The sequence below is a fragment of the Thalassophryne amazonica genome, chromosome 16 (assembly GCF_902500255.1).
Source record: "Thalassophryne amazonica chromosome 16, fThaAma1.1, whole genome shotgun sequence".
Lineage (NCBI taxonomy): Eukaryota > Metazoa > Chordata > Actinopteri > Batrachoidiformes > Batrachoididae > Thalassophryne > Thalassophryne amazonica.
Window position 1 is genome coordinate 62,844,064 of NC_047118.1, and position 14,170 is coordinate 62,858,233.

The following is a 14,170-nucleotide window of genomic DNA, read 5'->3' on the forward strand; positions in this document are numbered from 1 at the left end:
GCCAGTGTGGACTGAGTCACAGACCGCCGTGTCTGTGTGAGATTAGGCGTGATAATGAGGGATGTCTGTTTGGTGCTGTGACCCTTTTTTTGGGAATAACGGTGCATGTGGCGGCTTAATCAGAACTGAACTAAGCGGGGCTGTGCTTGTGGAAATTAAGCTGATTTCTACACAGATAAAAAGCTATGATCATGCTTTCAAAGCGGTTCCACTTTGAGCAGAAGACAGTTCATACTGAAGACTGTGCACATTTTCCACTTGCGCCACAGTCTCCTTCCATTCAGGGTCTGTTCTGTGGTTTAGGATTTAAAGCACTGACTCCAGCTTTAATTAATGACACAGTAATATAAGTTAGCGTGATGTTTCAAATAGTACTATGCACTCAAATTTCTAATCCTTTGAAGGATTAAGATCTTTTACAGTCTGATTTTATAACCTTGTTTTTTTGGTCGTTTCTACCACTACAGTCTTTAAAAACAGCACTTAATGTTACTGTTATTGGGCACTGATTGGAAAACTTCAACAATCAAATTTTATAGAAGAGTACATAGTGAACAAGCTGCCAGGTCAGCCACTGCTGCCAAGTGAATGGAAACTCTTGAAACAAGGGGTTTGAAACTGGCAGCCCAGGGGCCAAATAAGGCTGGTAGTTAATATCCTGCCGTCGACGTTATCACGTATTATTCTGGACATAATACGAATCAAATGTATGTACTTATGTGTAGCAAGATGAAGTCTGGATTGAAAAGACGTTTCTGCTAGCTTGGCTAATGGGGAATTCCCCTTTGGCTGACCTGGTAGAGTTCTGGTCTTTAGTGCGAGCAGTCCGGGGTTCGATCCCACCGCCGTCCCAACGACAAAGGTCCTACGGTCACAATTGGCGTTGTCGGCCAATTGGTGTTGTTGGCAGGATGTGGGTAGTCACAGAACATGCTTAAATGCACCTGTGACTTTGGGACGAAGTCAAAAATGGTGGGGAGATATGTAACAAGATGAAGTCCGGATTGAAAAGACGTTCCCCGCTTGCTTGGCTAACAGGGAATTCCCCTTTGGCTGACCTGGTAAAATTCTGGTCTTTATTTCGAGCAATCCGGGGTTCCATCCCACCGCCGTCCGTAGGACAAAGGTCCTACGGTCACAACTGGCATTGTCGGCAGGATGTGGGAGTCACAGAACATGCGTTAAATGCACCTGTGACTTCGGGATGAAGTCAAAAATGATAAAAGAGAATGCAGTAATCCATCGTCTTCCAGAACATATTTTAATTCATGGATGGAGTTTGAAATAGCCATATAGTTTAATCAGCAGCCAGTCAAATGGAATAGAGAATTCTTGATTGAAAAGCAGAACTGGAAATACAGACAGGAGGAGAAATTAGAAAGGGAGTGAGGAAAAGTTAAATAAGAAAATGGATATGGAACTTGTGTTTTTATTGATGCGATGATTTGCATGATGCATCTGATTTTTAGAAACACCTTTTTTTTTTTTGCTTGTTTGCTTGTGCCTCTGATGGGTCTATGTTAATACTGAGAATGAACCGACACAGAGTAGAATTCCACATTTCTAAAACAAGCTGTAAGTGTTTCGCTTTGGATGGGTACATTGTGAGTTTGTGATAGAAGAAACAAAACTTCTGGAAATGGAACCAGTTGAAACAATCACTTTGTTGATCTCAAAATGCTAAAAAAAACAAACAAACAAACAAAGGACCATCGACTTCAGAAAGAAATTTGCTGCTTGACAATGCTCAAAACAGTAAATGACACTGTTGCTTCATGAAACTGTCTCACATCACTCTAAAACACTAAATGAACCAGCTGCTTCAGAAAATGATTATTTTCAAAGACTCAGTAAATTAACTGCTCCATAATGTGATTACTCTTCAGAAATGCTCAAAGCAGTAAATAAAATATTTTAAAAAGTTCTTACTGTTTAAAAAAGCCTGACAGATGACAATATCAGTGCCCCCCACCCCATAAATTCTTGTCTATACCCCAAGCTATACAGTTATAAACATCCAATAAAATTACAATACAGCTATCTGAATATATATCACAATATTTTATCATGTTTCTGAAACTGAAAAGATGATTTGTATATAGCACATATATCCTTGATACCAATACTTAGTATTGGTATTGGAGAGCATGTTCCACTACCTCCTCAAAAATTCTGTATTTTTGTTGTTTGTTTGTTTCTACACCAACTAAATTAAAATTTTAAATCAGTAGTTTGTTTTCTTCTAACTTGATTAGAATTTGAGATGTATTCAAAGATAGATCTCAGACAACTTTTTAAAATGATACAATATCAGTAACAGTACCAGTGGGCATGAAGACTGTAAAGGCTACAACAATCTGAAGTTTGACCCTAGTGACTTTGACCTTCATCCAAATGATTGATCTCTGGGTGAACTTGCAAGGGCAATTCTGGAATGCACCTACGTATGAGCTATACTTGGTCTAAATTGGGTTAAAATCAAATGTGACCAAATCAAAATGACCTGGGAGGAGTTGACCAACAAACACAAAACAGACATGACCTTGGCCCCAAGGATTAACCGTTGGCTAATTTAAATCCGCCCGGGCAATTACAGGACCCACCTCCACATGTGTGTGTGAAACACAAATATTTTGACCTTTGACCCCAGTGACCTTGAGCTTTGCAGAAACTAACCTTTTAAGGGCATTTCTGGGGTCAGTGTTCATCCACATTTTACATTTGATAGAAATCGGCCAAAAGACTTGGGAGGAGTAGAGGAACAAATGGACAGACAAACATGATGTTTTTTGTAGTTTGGTGAAACAACTCCCCCCCCCGCTCGCACTTCAGCACAGTAAGATGAACAGAACACTTTTAGGACTTGAACATTTCCACTGCCTGGACTAATCTGACTGATTTGAACTATTTAAAGAGGACCTATGCAACTCTGATCAATTTTTTTTTTTTTTTTTTTGCTGTTTAGTCTTTTTTTGTCACATTCTTCTCTACAGAAGCCCCCTACAGCGCAGGAGTACACATGGCACAACTGTCATAAAAACTAACTGCCAGCCATAGATCCATGGAACCATGTCAAGAAAGTGACAATACACAGAAATACATAGAGTTTATGATAAATGTGCAATGAGAAGCATGAGATAAACTGTTTATCTCATGCTTCTTATTGCACTCTTCTTTATCTTTCAGCTCTCACTATTCCAAGAAAGCCCAAATGAGGTTGACCCACGTGCGACCACCTCGCTCGATCACACACTCTCTTTCTCTTCCAGTCTTCCTTGGACAGCATTTGTTTTTTGTTGTTGTTTTTTGCTTTTTTGTTGACTCTGCAATGGTGGTGAGCATGTAAGAAATAAAGCCTTTGTTGGCTTGTTCTTAAAGCTGCTAGTGAATCGGTGCCTCGATAGGGGCATGTATGTGCTGTAATGCAGTTTGTGTTTATCGCGAGACCCAAGACTTTCGTTCAAAGGACACTGGGTTGGCATTCCTAAAGCTGCAAGGTTGCAAGGCTGGTTTTCCATGACAAGATGCTTGGTGGAGAAACAGAGCCTCCATTCTCCCCAAAACAATTCGTTTAGTGATTACTCCCAAACTGTAAAATGAAGGTAAAAATGTTGCATAGTTCCTCTTTAAATTTGTGAACGCTGCTTCTTTCCCTTAAAATACTCTTCTGTAAAGGTCCCACTTTCATTTTTAGTGTTAAAATGTTACCACGCAGTCAGTCACTCTTAATGTGTGGCACTTCCTGAGTGCCTTCCTGCTTTTAATTTTTCGTTCTCAAAACTCGGTAAAAATGAATCACAGACCCACAGTGTAATTTCGATTTGACACACCTATATATAAAAAAGTCATAAATTTGTTCTCCTTTTGATCCATCACTTTGTTGAACCTAAACCCACTCATGCACACACTCTGTGTGACATATTAATTTATTATGTGGGAAAGTTGTTTACATGCAAAGGACAACCAATCCAGTATTGTCAACAATGTGGTTCATGTGATGTCATTAGAGTTCACGTGTAGCTCTGCACATGTACACTTTCCTGTAGACTGTGGGCCTGTCCAAACCCAAGGTAAAATCCATTTCTCTGTCATGTGGGAGTGTGTGTTTGATGTGCTTCCTGTGTGACTCACTCCTTCCAAAGTTTGTGATTTTGCCAAAAAAGGCCACACCACACAGTACAACACGCAATATGAGACATCACGAATGGTCATTTTCTGAGTACATGCATGCTCATGGCCAAGTCATAAAGCATTTGCACATGTTAGTTCGTCATTCAGTAAAATTAAAGCTGAACGTTGGCTGGTATGCACACAAATTTTGAATTTCACACTTGTGAGGATGCAGGCGGCGGAGTGAGGTGGTGCACAGTCGCAGGTTTGACTCCTCGTGTTTGCTGGAACCTTTGAAAGTTGAGTCTTGGGTATGTAAAACAAAAAATCTCAGCAATATGTGTATTTAAACGGGAGCTAAAAAAAAAAAAAAAAAAAAAAAAAGATTTTGCATGATATGAACATTTGTTGACTTGGGGCTCTGTTCAAGCGCCTTGGGGCAACTGTTTGTTGTGATTTGGCGCTATATAAAAAAAAAATTGATTGATTGATTGATTGATTTGCCAAAAATTGCTTGTGAGCACGATAACAAGTGTTGCATACAACCAACTGTTACCAAATTTAGTATTTACATATGTCAGATGGATTGCTCACCTTCACAAATTCTCTTTATTTGGTGGTCAGAACAGAAAAGGTCAAGGTCAATGAAAGGATTGCTTAACTTAATATTTACACAGGGTATTGTTTTCAGTCTTAGAGGATATGTCCAAAATATAAAATTTTGCTCTCATTTGGACTAATTTTAGTAAAATGATTGAGGGTCAGCTGCATTCTGATTTTCACAGAGAAATTGGTGCTTTTTGTAAGGATTTTGTGAATCCATGAAAACAGAATAAAGGAATATTTTATATATAGAATTTATTCTGCTCAATAATAATAATAAAAACTTTTTTTTTTATGTCAGTATTCCAAGACAGCATCTTGCTGCACAGTCTGTGTGCTGCACAGCCTGGCTTTCTGAGTCCTAATATTGTAATATTTTGTCCAATTAAAATTAAAAGTACAAAAGCATATACCATATTTTCTGGAGTATAAGTCATGGTTTTTGTTTTTGTTTGTTTGTTTTTTTTGTTTTTGTTTTTTGGTTTGTTTGTTTGTTTTTTTACTAGTTTGAGAGGCCCGTGACTTATACCCCAGAGTGACTAACATACAGAAAATTCACAAGTTTGTTATTAATAATAGTTATTATAATAACTATTTATGTAGACCTTTCCCGAGAATCAAAGCACTAAACAAAATAAACTCCAATAATTAAAGAATAAATGGCAGGAATAAAAAAATACATTACAACAATGCTGTCTATGACCAACTGCAGGCTTATCTGGATCTTAATAAAGTAGGGGAGAAGTTTCAATCTGGTTTTAAATTAAGACACAGCACTGAAACAGCCCTTTTAAAAGTTTTTAATGACCTTCTTTTAACTGTTGATGCTGGGAATTCTGCAGTTCTTCTGCTTTTAGATTTATCTGCAGCCTTTGACACAGTGGACCACAGTGTCCTTGTGACTCGCCTCGAGACGCACATAGGTATTAAGGGTTCTGCGCTAAATTGGTTTCGGTCCTATCTTTCCAACAGAAGTTTTTCTGTTAATGTAGGACAGTACTCTTCCTCTGTGTCTCCTCTTAAATATGGCGTGCCCCAGGGCTCAATTTTAGCACCACTTCTCTTTGCTTTGTACATGTTCCCTCTTGGGTCTGTTTTTAAAAAGCACAAAGTCTGTTTTCATTGTTTTGCAGACGACATTCAGATTTACCTTCCTGTAATTTCCTGTGATACCCAGGCTGCTGTAAAAATACTACAGGACTGTCTGAATGATGTACAAGTCTGGATGTGTTGTGTGGGCCGCTGAAGAGGAGGTACTGCTGGCCCACCACCACCAGTCGGCGCCCTGCTTGGAGTGCGGGCTTCAAGCATGAGAGGGCGCCGAGACAACAGAGAGTGACAGCTGTCACTCATTTACACCAGCTGTCACCAATCACCACCTTCCCTACAAAAGCCGGATTATTACTCCACCTCCTCGCCGAGAAATCAGCTACTGTTCAAGGTAATTCTCTGCAAGTCATACTTTGTGAGACTAATTATTGTTCTGTGTGCAGCCGTATTCCTGAAGTCTGTCATAATTGGATTGGCGTGCAGTGAGAGTCTGCGACGTCTTCGCCTCTCACTCCATCCAAGGAGCTACTGTCAGGAGCTGCACGGGTGATTCTGTATCGGAGGTGGAGGTTTTCCCTCCCTGAAGACCTGTGGGTGAAGGATTACTGGGTGTGTGGATACACACTCACCATTAACTGTTTTCATCTTCTGCCAGCAGTACCAGGGTCTGCAACAGAAGACGGTGACCACCTGGGGACTCAGGACTTGGCGGCTCCGGTGTTCTTCAGGCCGTTGGTGGTGGAAGCTGTGTGGGTCCCGGCTCTTCGATCGCCAGAGGTCTCCTATCTTCGAGTCTGCCCGCACGTCACCTTGTGTTTAATTGGCATTATATATTTTTGTCTGTATCCAGTTGTGCGTTTCACAACATTAAATTGTTACTCTTTGTCTTATCCATTGTCCGTTCATTTGCGCCCCCTGTTGCGGGTCCGTGTTACGACACCTTCCCAACAGGATGAGAGCTAATTTTCTGAATCTTAATAAAAATAAAACTGAGATTTTAGTGTTCAGGCAAAGTAACCCTCTATAAGGACAAGACAGTGCTATTGGTCCTCTGTCCACTTTTTGCTGCCCTTTTGTAAAAAATCTAGGGGTGATAGTTGACCCATTGTTCAGATTTCATAAGCACATCAGCTCTGTCATCAGGGCCAGCTATTTTCAGCTGAGGACTCTTTCCAAGATTAAATCTTATTTTACTCGAGTTGATTTTGAAAGAGCTATCCATGCATTTATAACATCACATCTGGATTATTGTAATGCTCTCTAAGTTGGGCTGGACCAGCGCTCCCTACTGCAGCCTGCCTTTTGACTAAAACAAAGAAGCATGAGCACATCACCCCTGTGCTCTGCACCTTACACTGGCTCCCTGTCGGCTTTCGTGCTAAATATAAAGTTTTACTGATTGTGTTTAAGTGTCTGCACTGTATAGGCCCAGTGTATCTGAGTGAGCTCTTGCAGCTGTACACTCCACGTCGGGCTCTGAGGTCAGCTGACCAGCTTCTCCTGGCTGTTCCTAAAGCCAGGCTTAAATCCAGAGGTGATAGAGCCTTTTCTGTTGCAGCACCACGACTCTGGAACAATCTTCCGCTGACTGTCAGGTCCTCAGAGTCGGTGGGACAGTTTAAGTCCAGACTGAAAACTCATCTCTTCTCCCTGACTTTCAACACTGGCTAAGTGGTGTATGCTTTGCTCTGCTATTTTGCTCTGTATTTTTTAGATGTTTTATTTATTTATTTTTATTCTTTTCCTTTGTTAATATTTTACACTTTTGTATTGCTATTATTGTGAAGCACTTTGGTCAGCTGCAGCTGTGTTTTAAATGTGCTATATAAATAAATTTGAATTTGAACAATGCGCAAAAATCCAAAATTAGAACTCATAACACAGAAAAAGGAGCTCTATATATATATATATATATATATATATATATATATATATATATATATATATATATATATATATAGAGAGAGAGAGAGAGAGAGAGAGAGAGAGAGAGAGAGAGAGAGAGAGAGAGAGAGAGAGAGAGAGAGATTAATATGATATCTATATTTATATCTACACTCAACAAAAATATAAACGCAACACTTTTGGTTTTGCTCCCATTTTGTATGAGATGAACTCAAAGATCTAAAACTTTTTCCACATACACAATATCACCATTTCCCTCAAATATTGTTCACAAACCAGTCTAAATCTGTGATAGTGAGCACTTCTCCTTTGCTGAGATAATCCATCCCACCTCACAGGTGTGCCATATCAAGATGCTGATTAGACACCATGATTAGTGCACAGCTGTGCCTTAGACTGTCCACAATAAAAGGCCACTCTGAAAGGTGCAGTTTTGTTTCATGGGGGGGGATACCAGTCAGTATCTGGTGTGACCACCATTTGCCTCATGCAGTGCAACACATCTCCTTTGCATCATCCGTGAAGAGAACACCGCTCCAATGTGCCAAATGCCAGCGAATGTGAGCATTTGCCCACTAAAGTCGGTTATGATGACGAACTGGAGTCAGGTCGAGACCCCAATGAAGACGACGTGCATGCAGATGAGCTTCCCTGAGACGGTTTCTGACAGTTTGTGCAGAAATTCTTTGGTTATGCAAACCGATTGTTCCAGCAGCTGTCCGAGTGGCTGGTCTCAGACGATCTTGGAGTTGAACATGCTGGATGTGGAGGTCCTGGGTTGGTGTGGTTACACGTGGTCTGCGGTTGTGAGGCTGGTTGGATGTACTGCAAAATTCTCTGAAACGCCTTTGGAGACGGCTTATGGTAGAGAAATGAACATTCAATACACGAGCAACAGCTCTGGTTGACATTCCTGCTGTCAGCATGCCAATTGCACGCTCCCTCAAATCTTGTGACATCTGTGGCATTGTGCTGTGTGATAAAACTGCATCTTTCAGAGTGGCCTTTTATTGTGGGCAGTCTAAGGCACACCTGTGCACTAATCATGGTGTCTAATCAGCATCTTGATATGGCACACCTGTGAGGTGGGATGGATTATCTCAGCAAAGGAGAAGTGCTCACTATCACAGATTTAGACTGGTTTGTGAACAATATTTGAGGGAAATGGTGATATTGTGTATGTGGAAAAAGTTTTAGATGTTTGAGTTCATCTCATACAAAATGGGAGCAAAACCAAAAGTGTTGCGTTTATATTTTGTTGAGTATATATATCTATTCAAATCCCACCCCTGCCACATTCCTCCATGTAATGTGGAGTTGCGTCAGGAAGGGCATCCGGCGTAAAACCTGTGCCAATTCAACATGCAGATCCACCTTGGATTTGCTGTGACGACCTCGAGTGCAAACAAGGGAGCAGCCGAAGGGACTTTTTCTATCTATCTATCTATACGAGGGCTGTTGTGAAAGTGTACGAACACGGACCCACAACAGGGGGCGCAATGAACGGACAATGGAGGAAGGTGAATAACAAGGTTTACTATTGTGAAACGAGCACAATGAATACAACAATCACAATTTGGGGTCGAATCCGCTGGTGTCGTGTGGGCAGGCTCGAAGGTAGGAGACGTCCGTCTCAGTCGAACCGAAACCACCCAGATCTCCTCTGCCACCGAACCCTGGAAATACTGGAACCGCCAAGTCCCGAATTCCCAGGTGGCCACTGCCTCCGCTCGTCGGATCCGGTACTGCTGGCGGGAGAGAGCAACAACACAGGCGTGGATGCGACAGCACCCAGCAACGGAGAGGGGAGAAGCCGCCTCCACCTCCAGTTACAGTATGACAGGCAGGTGAGTACTTATCTAAGCAATTCAGCTGTCCTGAAAAGGTTTAACAAATCTGTTAGCTATTTAGTCAGAATATAAATGCAGAGAATGTTACCTTCGTCTAAAGGCGATATCTCGGCACTGAGGTGGAGACGCCGTCCTCCTGATATACCTCTGTGCTGAGTGGAACAGCTGTGTCCGGTGATGGGTGACAGCTGTCACCCAGGCTGCTCCCATAAGGCGGCAGCGCCCTCTGGTGCCTGGAGCCCGCACTCCAGGCAGGGCGCCCTCTGATGGTGGTGGGCCAGCAGTACCTCCTCTTCAGCGGCCCACACAACAGGACCCCCCCCCTCAACGGGCGCCTCCTGGCGCACGGCCGGGCTTGTCCGGATGGCGACGGTAGAAGTCGGCCAGGAGGGCTGGGTCCAGGATGAAGCCCTTCTTCACCCAGGAGCGTTCCTCGGGACCGTACCCCTCCCAGTCCACCAGGTATTGAAAACCCCGGCCCATCCGACGGACATCAAGGAGCCGGCGTACAGTCCAAGCCGGTTCCCCGTCGATGATCCGGGCAGGAGGCGGCGCCGGACCCGGGGTGCAGAGGGGTGAGGTGTGAAGGGGCTTGATCCGGGAAACATGAAAAACTGGATGGATCCGCAGTGAGGCCGGAAGCTGGAGCCTCACTGCGGCGGGGTTGATGACCTTGAGGATCTTGTAAGGTCCGATGTACCGTTCCTGAAGTTTCGGCGAGTCTACCTGCAGAGGAATGTCCTTGGTAGACAACCAGACCTCCTGCCCAGGACGATACTTGGGGGCCGGGGCCCGCCGCCGGTCTGCATGTGTCTTCGCCCTCGTCCGGGCCTTCAACAAGGCAGAGCGGGCGGCACGCCACACCCGACGGCACTTCCGTAGGTGGGCCTGGACCGAGGGCACACCGACCTCTCCCTCAACCACCGGAAACAAGGGGGGCTGATACCCCAAGCACACCTCAAACGGGGAGAGGCCGGTGGCAGATGACACTTGGCTGTTATGGGCGTACTCGATCCAGGCCAGGTGGGTACTCCAGGCCGTCGGGTGCGCGGCTGTCACACAGCGAAGTGTCTGCTCCAGTTCCTGATTCGCCCGCTCTGCCTGCCCGTTGGTCTGGGGGTGGTACCCAGACGAGAGGCTGACCGTGGCCCCCAGTTCCCGGCAGAAGCTCCTCCAGACGTGCGAGGTGAACTGGGGACCGCGATCGGAGACGATGTCTGATGGTATGCCATGCAGACGGACGACGTGGTGGACCAGGAGGTCCGCCGTCTTCTGGGCCGTTGGGAGCTTCGGGAGGGCCACGAAGTGGGCCGCCTTGGAGAAACGGTCCACTATCGTGAAGACGACGGTGTGTCCCTGGGACGGCGGGAGACCCGTGACAAAGTCCAGGCCGATGTGGGACCAGGGGCGATGAGGCACGGGCAGTGGCTGTAGCTGCCCTGAGGTCTTTCTATGGTCGGCCTTGCCCCTGGCGCAGGTGGTACAGGCCTGGACGTAGTCCCGGACGTCGGCCTCCAGGGATGCCCACCAGAAGCGTTGCCGGACGACTGTCACGGTCCTTCGCACCCCAGGGTGACAGGAGAGTTTAGAACCGTGACAGAAGTCCAGGACTGCAGCCCTAGCCTCTGGTGGGACGTATAGTCTGTCCTTTGGTCCGTTTCCGGGGTCCGGGTCACGGGTCAGGGCCTCCCGGACGGTCTTCTCTACGTCCCAGGTGAGGGCGGCCACGATAGCGGACTCCGGGATGATGGGATCCGGGGGATCCGACGGTTCCGTTTTGACTTCGTCTTCGTGCACCCGGGACAATGCATCCGATCTTTGATTCTTGGTCCCGGGACGGTAGGTGATCCGGGAAGTCAAAACGGCCAAAGAACAGTGACCAGCGGGCTTGCCTGGGGTTCAGCCGCTTGGCGGTCCTGATGTACTCCAGGTTCCGATGGTCAGTGAAAACCGTGAATGGCACGGCTGTTCCCTCCAACAGATGTCTCCACTCTTCGAGGGCCTCTTTCACAGCAAGGAGTTCCCGATTGCCGACGTCATAGTTCCGTTCAGCGGGGGTCAACCTGCGGGAAAAATAGGCACACGGGTGAAGGACCTTATCGGTCTTCCCGCTCTGGGAGAGCACCGCTCCTATCCCTGAGTCCGAGGCATCCACTTCAACCACTAACTGGCGGCTAGGATCGGGCTGCACCAGAACTGGTGCAGACGAGAAGCGCCGTTTCAACTCCTTGAACGCGGCTTCGCACCGATCCGACCAGGTGAAGGGGACTTTTGGGGAGGTCAGGGCTGTCAGGGGGCTAACTACCTGACTGTAGCCCTTAATAAACCTCCTGTAGAAATTAGCAAAGCCGAGGAACTGTTGCAGCTTCCTACGGCTTGTTGGTTGGGGCCAGTCTCTCACCGCCGCAACCTTGGCCGGATCAGGGGCGACGGAGTTGGAGGAGATGATGAACCCCAGGAAGAACAAAGAAGTGCGGTGGAATTCACACTTCTCGCCCTTCACAAACAGGCGGTTCTCCAACAACCGCTGCAGGACCTGACGGACATGCCGGACATGTGTCTCAGGATCCGGGGAAAAGATGAGTATATCGTCTAGATATACGAAGACGAACCGGTGCAGGAAGTCCCGCAAGACATCGTTTACCAACGCTTGGAAAGTCGCGGGAGCATTAGTGAGACCGAACGGCATGACCAGGTACTCAAAATGACCTAAGGGGGTGTTGAATGCCGTCTTCCATTCGTCTCCCTTCCGGACCCGAACAAATGATACGCATTCCTAAGATCCAGCTTGGTGAAAATTTTGGCTCCATGCAAGGGGGTGAACACCGAATCCAACAAGGGCAACGGGTATCGGTTGCGAACCGTGATTTCGTTCAACCCCCTGTAATCAATGCATGGACGAAGCCCGCCGTCTTTTTTACCCACAAAAAAGAAACCAGCACCCATCGGAGAGGTGGAATTCCGGATCAACCCGGCAGCTAATGAGTCCCGGATGTAGGTCTCCATTGATTCACACTCCGGCCGTGAGAGGTTGTACAGCCTACTGGACGGGTACTCACAGCCTGGAACCAAATCAATGGCACAATCATAAGGACGGTGGGGAGGAAGCGTGAGAGCCAGATCCTTGCTGAACACGTCAGCGAGGTCATGGTACTCCGCCGGCACCGCCTTCAGATTGGGCGGGACTCGGACCTCCTCCTTAGCTTGGGAGCCGGGAGGAACCGAGGAACCTAGACACTCCCGATGGCAGGTTTCGCTCCACTGAACCACTACCCCGGACGGCCAATCGATCCGGGGATTGTGCTTCAGCATCCAGGGAAAACCCAAAACCACACGGGAGGTGGCCTGAGTCACAAAGAACTCGATCACCTCCGGGTGGTTACCTGACACCACCAGAGTTACTGGAGGTGTCTTATGCGTGATTGGTGGGAGTAGGGAGCCATCTAGCGCCCGAACCTGCACAGGCGAGGTAAGAGCCACCAGAGGGAGCCCTATCTCCCTGGCCCATCTACTGTCAAGCAGATTCCCCTCAGAGCCCGTGTCCACCAGTGCTGGGGCCTTCAGGGTTGAATCCTCAAACAGGATCGTGACTGGGAGTCGTGTAGCAATGTGGGTGTGTCCCACGTGAATGTTTTGGCCCACCCCTGGCCCAGTCTCTAGGGGCGGGCGTTTGGCGTTTGGCCGCTCGGGGCAGTCTCTCACATGGTGCTCTATGGAACCACAAACAAGACACGCTCCGTGGGTCCATCTCCTCTGTGCATCTGGTGCCCTAAATGTTGCCCTACTCGTGTCCCTAGCTTCGTCAGTAGGGGGAGCTGTGACCCCACGGAGCGCAGGGGCTGTGGAGCGTGGGGAAGGCGGAGCTCGATCGGCACCGGAAGGGAGAGGGACGACGCGTGCCTGGCCACGTCCTTCGCCTCGTTCCCGACGGCGTTCTTCTAACCGGTTGTCGAGTCATATGACCAGATCGATGAGCCCGTCTAAGTCCCGCGGTTCGTCCTTCGCCACCAGGTGCTCTTTTAGGACCAATGACAGTCCGTTTACAAAGGCGGCGCGGAGGGCAGTGCTATTCCAGCCGGATCTCGCCGCCGCGATGCGGAAGGCGACTGCATAGGCAGCTGCGCTCCGACGCCCCTGTCTCATTGACAGTAGCGCGGTTGAAGCGGACTCTCCTCTGTTGGGATGGTCGAACACCGTTCTGAGCTCCCGTACAAACCCAACGTATGTATGAAGGAGCCGTGAGTTCTGCTCCCAGAGCGCGGTAGCCCAAGCGCGTGCCTCCCCGCGAAGCAGGTTTATTACATAAGCTACTTTGCTAGCATCAGTCGCGTACATCACGGGACGCTGTGCGAAGACGAGCGAACACTGCATCAGAAAATCCGCGCACGTCTCCACACAGCCTCCGTACGGTTCTGGAGGGCTTATGTATGCTTCTGGGGACGGAGGAAGGGACCGTTGAACGACCAGTGGAACGTCACTTTCACGCGCAGGGTCCTCGGGAGGGAGAGCCGCAGCGGCGCCCGAAGGGCGCGCCTCCACTTGTGCGGCGAGAGCCTCCACCCTGCGGTTTAGGAGAACGTGCTGCTCGGTCATTAAATCGATCCGAGAGGTGAAAGCGGTGAGGATCCGCTGCAACTCACCGATTACCCCTC